This window comes from Papio anubis, unplaced genomic scaffold (genome assembly GCF_008728515.1).
Source record: "Papio anubis isolate 15944 unplaced genomic scaffold, Panubis1.0 scaffold2284, whole genome shotgun sequence".
Taxonomy (NCBI): Eukaryota; Metazoa; Chordata; class Mammalia; order Primates; family Cercopithecidae; genus Papio; species Papio anubis.
Window position 1 is genome coordinate 1 of NW_022162333.1, and position 6,393 is coordinate 6,393.

General features: G+C 39.1%; 1 long non-coding RNA gene across 1 annotated transcript; it reads left to right on the top strand.

The window, feature by feature from the left end:
• Positions 1–4,973, top strand: LOC116272858. Its single transcript, XR_004181407.1, has 3 exons — positions 1–49; positions 3,549–3,639; positions 4,851–4,973. It is a non-coding gene; the product is annotated as an uncharacterized LOC116272858 (long non-coding RNA).
• The last annotated feature ends 1,420 nt before the right edge of the window (positions 4,974–6,393 follow it).

The window sequence follows — 6,393 nt, forward strand, 5'->3', positions numbered from 1 at the left end:
CAATATTAGAGAAAATCAGGAAGACTGAAATGCAAGACCATTTAAATATGTAAGTGTGTATAAATAGCTAGAGCCTGGACTTTTTGGTTAAGTCATTATAGTTAATACCTGGCAATTCGTGAACCTGCCCAATACAGCTGCTCTCCTCCTCCATTCCTGCCTTAGTGGTAGATTCAGTCATCTGTTTATTGGTTTGGAGACAGGGTCTTGCTCTGTCACCTGGGCTAGAGTGCGGTGGCACAATCATAGTTTACTGTAGCCTTGATGTCTCAGGCTCCAGCGATCCTCCTGCCTCAGCCTCCCAAGTGTCTTGGACTATACGCATGTGCCACCACACCAGGCTATTTTTTTTTTATTTTTAGTGGAGAAGAGGTCTGACAGTGTTGACCATGCTGCTCTGGAACACCTGAGTTCAAGCGATCCTCCTACCTCAGCCTGCCAAAGTGCTGGGATTACAGGCATGAGCCACCGTGCGTAGCCACGGTCATACGTTTTCTTGCCCAAGGTTATCTTTCTCATCTAAGAATAGCCACTTTTTACCCTGTTCATCTGCTCTTCACATCCTGAAACCACCTGCTGATCCCTGTGTATGCCCCTTTCCGGCCTGTTTATGCTGTTTTCTCTGCTTACCTTCCTTCTGTGGCATCTGTATACTGACATTCATCCTCTCCTACAAAACAACTCAAATTATTTCTCCTTCATGAAACTGACTTCGGTCCATCCTGCTCTGACCAAACCAAAAGTTATTCTTCTCTTTTTACTTAACGTCTCTTTTATATGAAGTGTCAGGATGTGAAAGGAGCATTGAGTTTGGTGACAAACACACCTTTTTTGGTTTCACTTTGCTTAACTGTAAAATACGGATAGACAGTACATACCTTTTGTTTGACTGCTATGAAAAATAGATGAGAATGATGTGTGTATATACATGAAGTGCTCAGACAGAGTAGGGTAACGTCAGATGATAGTCTGAACACTTACTACTTCCTGTCTTCTATTAGAGCTATTTACCAACTCCATGAAATCCGAAGACAAGTTACTTTGTCTTGGGCACAAGTTCTCCAAAACAGGGAATGAATTATTAGGCCAGTAGATGCCAAGTGTTGAAACCAGATAAATTACTCTCCGTCCTTCATTCTTAGTTGTATATGAATGTAATTAATAATTTTTCATAGAGGAAAGACATTTAGACAATTTCTCGTATCTTGATTATTTAAAAAACTAACTTTGTAGCATTTGAATTAATGTTACTGTACTTTCCGTGTCTTGTGATCGACTCCAGTTTGAGTTATCTTCAAAACAAGTGTAAATTATTGAACACTTTTGCATGACCGATACTATGCTAAGTACTTTATACTTTATATATATTCTGATTTAGTCTTCATAGCCACTCTGTGAGATAGGTGCTCTTCATATTTTAGAGATAGGAGAAACTTCTCATATTTTATAGATAGGAAATGAGCTCATGGTTACATAGCTAGGAAGTAATACCTTTGTAAACTTGATTTCTTTTCTTTTTCAGAGTATAGTGCAGCCTTTAAAACCTTTAGTTTCACATGACCTAAAAGTAGTTCCATTTGTATTTAGTCTTAGGATAAGATATCAATATGTTTTCCTCTTTAGAGAAGTCCCTGCACTGGAAAACTGAGAGCAGTTGCATGTAGGCACACATGGTTCTCAGAGTCTCCATGTGTGAACTAGACCGTCTGTGTAATATTCTCACGTGTAGTCTTATGGATGGAAGTCTCTTAGTTAATAATGTGTCACCTTGAGTATCTTCAAGTATTTTCAGAAATTGCTGGGATTTGGAATGGACTCATACTGAATTCTCTGCTATCGTGGAGTCCATGGTGGTCTAAACATGTTGGTTAGAGATTTTCAGATGATAAGAAACAAGAAAGTTATCAGACTTGGGTCTAGTTTTATATCCTCTTGAAACTTCATAATGCTTCATTTAATTGGACTTTTTTTTTTACTTCTTAAAATGTTGAGTGATGATCCATGCTTATTGCAAAATTTTTCTTTTTCTTTCTTTTGAGATGGAGTCTCACTCTGTGGCCCAGGCCAGAGTGTAGTGGTGCCATCTCAGCTCATTGCTACCTCCACCTCCCAGGTTCAAGAGATTCTCCTGCCTCAACCTCCCCACTAGCTGGGACTACAGGCATGTGCAATCATGCCCGGCTACCTTTTGTATTTCTTTTGGTAGAGATGGGGTTTCATCTTGTCCCCCTGACTGGTTTCAAACTCCTGACCTGAAGTGATCCACCCTCCTTGGCCTCCCAAAGTGCTGGGATTGCAGGTGTGAGCCACCATGCCCGGCTACTGTAATCTTTTAGATCAGGTTGAAATACTTTAAATCTTAAAATTAGTTGGCTCAGTAGACCCTGGTAAAAAGCGACTTTTATGTTTCAGGCTACAGTGTCTGGGTCAGTGCAAGCTTCAGATAGACTTATGAAAGAGCTCAGGGACATTTACAGATCACAGAGTTACACGACAAGGAAGGATCTAAGTCCTGCTCTTCTTCTTATTCTTTTGCTCTTTTCTGTTGTCCAGTTAGATGTCATTTCTTAAAAGAGTGGACCAAAATGATGTTACTGGCTTTATTTTTGCTTAGAATTCAAAGGCAGCCATTCCCAAAAGATAGAAATTAAAGACAGAGATGAGATTTGTATTTTAGATTTAAAAGAAATCTTTATAAACTCCATCGAGTATTTTATCCCATTTTCTAATCAGAAGTAAGAACTCATGAATTTCATAAAAACTCAAGCAGGCAATATTGCTTACAAATAAAGAGAGTAAATACATTTCATTATACAGAGAATGAGTGCAAATTGGCTTACTATGGCTTTTCCCCAGTTTTGCAGCAAAACAATCACTCTGTCCATAGAGGTTGCTTTAGCACTAAAATATATAGGTGGAATACACCTATAGTCCCACGGCTCCTAGAGTGCTGGGAGTCACCGAAGAGACAGGAGGGCCGTTTGAGGCTTGGAGGTCTTAGGGTGATGGCTGTGATTCCACCGTTATGGTGCGGCCCTGGGTGAGTAGGAACACCCTATCATAAAAACAAAGGAGCAAAACAAAAAAGGGTTGGGGGTGGAAATCATATTGGACATGTATATATAGGACAGTTGTGGAAAAGTACCGATTTTTTAGTGATTTAACTTTTCATGGTTCTGTCCATGGCCGATTGTTCTCCTTGAACTCCTTGGCTAATAATACAAGTTTAGGAAAGCATATTAAACTTCTTTTAAATTCTTGAGAAAATTACATACATGTGACTGTTTTGCTTTAGAATGACTGCAAACTCCGAACCCCCTTATTAGATCAGATTTAGGCTATTATCATCTCTTTTGGACATTTATTGTAAAGGAACTGGAAGCTATAGTGGCCTCTATTTTTCCTGGGAATATAGAGCAGCTTAAGATCTTCTCTTTCTGGAACTTACCCTAGGTGCTCTATTATAACTTTCAGACGGGTTCATTTTTGAATTAGTTGAAAAAAATATATCTTTTTGTTTGAACTGTTTTTTGTTTTGGGATTCTTAGGGTTGACCCTGATAGTCCTTTGCACAGTGATCTTCAGATCTTAAAAGAAAAAGAAGGCATAGGAGATATTTTGCTGAACTTACCTTTTAAGGTAAGAAAATTGTTAGGGGACTCTCTATTTTTCTAATAGGGGTGTATATTTGTACAAGTGTTTGGGAAACAATTTGGTAAAGCGGAAAATACTCATACACTATGGTTCAGGAATTTTGTGGATATATACTCCACAAGAAAGGAGTACGTAGGCACCAGGAGACAGGAATGTTCAGAGCAGCATCTTTTATAATAGCCCCAAACAGAAAATAACCCAAGTGTTAATTCCAAGAAAATGAAGAACTGCAGTATTCATAAAATGGCTTACAGCTGAGTGGGACCAGCTGGGCGAACCTTGAACACTATGGTAAGCAAAAGAGACCAGACCTGCAAAACCTATTTTGTACAATTTCCTCTATATAGAGCTCAAAAATAGGCAAAACTAATGTTGGCTTGGGCGTACATTCTTAGTAGAGGCAATATCACCTGCAGTGGAGTGAAAATTAGTCCTTAGAGTAAAAGAAAATCTTACCTATTATAATGGTCTGCTGCCTTCCAAAGGATCATATAACATAAACCAACAGACAATATATCTGTGGTGTTGAAATTCCACCACAGGGGTATGGGGTAGAATTAGGAAGAAAACTTCTAAAAAGGCTTCTTAGGGGGACTAAAATGAAAAGAAAACTGAGAAACACTTATTTCTGGATTCATACTTGAGCAGTAAAACTATCAAGAACAAAGAGGTGATTCCATAGAGGTTAGGGTAAGCAGTCCATCCAGGCGAGAGGTAAGGAGGTGTGACCTGAAAGGGACATCTGTGGGCATCTTGGATACTGGTTGGAATATGTTTCTGGAGCAGGTTGGTGGTTACATGGGAAAATAATTTACAATAACTTGTTAAGGTATACTTTAAGGTATATTTCATGTACTTTTCTGAATGTATGTGTTATATTTAATAAAATATTTTTAAGATACTAAAAATAAAGGTTACAAAGTAATAATAGTGGGATCTAGAAGAAATGTTAATGATCTATTACGGAATCTAGATAGGATGTAATGGTTTAAAATCTATGGCTGTATGAGGTATTTTGATGCAAAAAACAGACATAAAACCATACTTTGTTGTACTTACTCTAAGGATGGTAGTAGTTTTCCAACAGCTTCGAACTTAGCTTTTTGTGTATATTTTTGCTTGAGGATATATCTTATGATTGAACTTTCTTGAAATGACCCTAATGTCAGTATTTTCTCTCACTTTTGTTGTCGTAGAAACTATTGTGGTTGTCAACTGGATTTTCTTCCTGAAGTATGAATCCGGTATATATTGACCGAAGTTGCTAATGGCTACTTCTTTATGGATTCATATGGGGGAACGCATGAAGCACACAGGCCTGAAACAAAAAACAAAACACAAAAACACCAGGAACGTATCTTTCTTTTTTAAAACATTAAATCATACGTCCATATGCCCAACACCACACTGAAGAAATGGAACCTTTGGCTGGGCTTGGTGGCTCAAGCCTGTAATCCTAGCACTTTGGGAGGCCAAGTCAGGCAGATCACCTGAGGTCGGGAGATTGAGAGCAGCCTGGCCGACATGGTGAAACCTCGTCTCTACTAAAAATACAAAAAAATTAGCTGGGCGTGGTGCAGACACCTGTAGTGTAAGCCCTGCTTTGTGGGAGACTGAGGTGGGAGAATCACTTGAACCCAGGAGGCAGAGGTTGCAGTGGGCCGAGGTTGTGCCATTGCACTCCATCTTTGGTGACAAAATATATATACACACACACACACGCACACACACAAGAAATAGAACCTTATCGGTACCTGTAGCTCCCTTTGTGCCCCTCCCTTGTCACGTCCTCTGTGGGAGGTATCTTCAAGGGAATATGAAATCTTGACCAGGAAACTGGAGGATTCGTGACTACAGGTGTTGTTTTCATTATTTTTTCCTACTCTAGCTAGAACTTCAGGGAGGGGACGATCTGGGTGGTAAATGACTGAAATTCTATTGGATTTGTGTTTGTTGCCCATGGCTCCTGATACCAGAAAGAAAGGCCTTTTTCTGGGGTTGGAGTATTTCTTAAGAGTCCTGGGAAGAATGTGATTGCCTTGAGCTAATTGACCTTCTGAAGAGGACCTTAAACTGAATTGCCAAGTTATTAGTATCGGGATTCACAGACTTTGGAGAATAGCAGGTATGACTCGGAAAGATGTACAGGAAGGAGCCAGAACAATATATATTTATAGTCTCTGATGTCCGCAGTGACAACTTGAGTGTCATGAATACTAAGCAAAATGGAACTGGAGATAAACTATAACACAAAGATGGGAGTGAGGGCAGGAGGGAATGCGACCTCGTCAGCTACTTGGTAAATCCGACTTGCTGTGCTTTTTAAGGAAGTTGTCTTCTGATGTTACAGGCAACATCAGAATTACTGAATTGAATTCTGAGGTAGTATTTTAAGAAGGGTCTATTTAGATAAGTTTAGGTCCATTTAGAGAATAAGCTAGGATTGGGAAGAGATTCATTCTATTCCATGACCTAGGATACCTGGTGAAATTGTGGATTTGGAGAGGAAAACATGGGGGTTCATGATAGCTTGTCTTCAACTGTTTGAAGGAGTATGTATATGGAAGCTTTAGTTTTTATTTGTTTTTGGTGAAGACCGGGCATAAAACTAGAACTAGTAAGTCAGATTACAAAGAGGTGATTTTCTACCCAATATAAGGAAGTGACTTGTAACTATTTAGACCCATCTAGTGATGTAGTCTTTGAAAAAAAGAATGTTCTTCATCCTTAAGAAAAGCT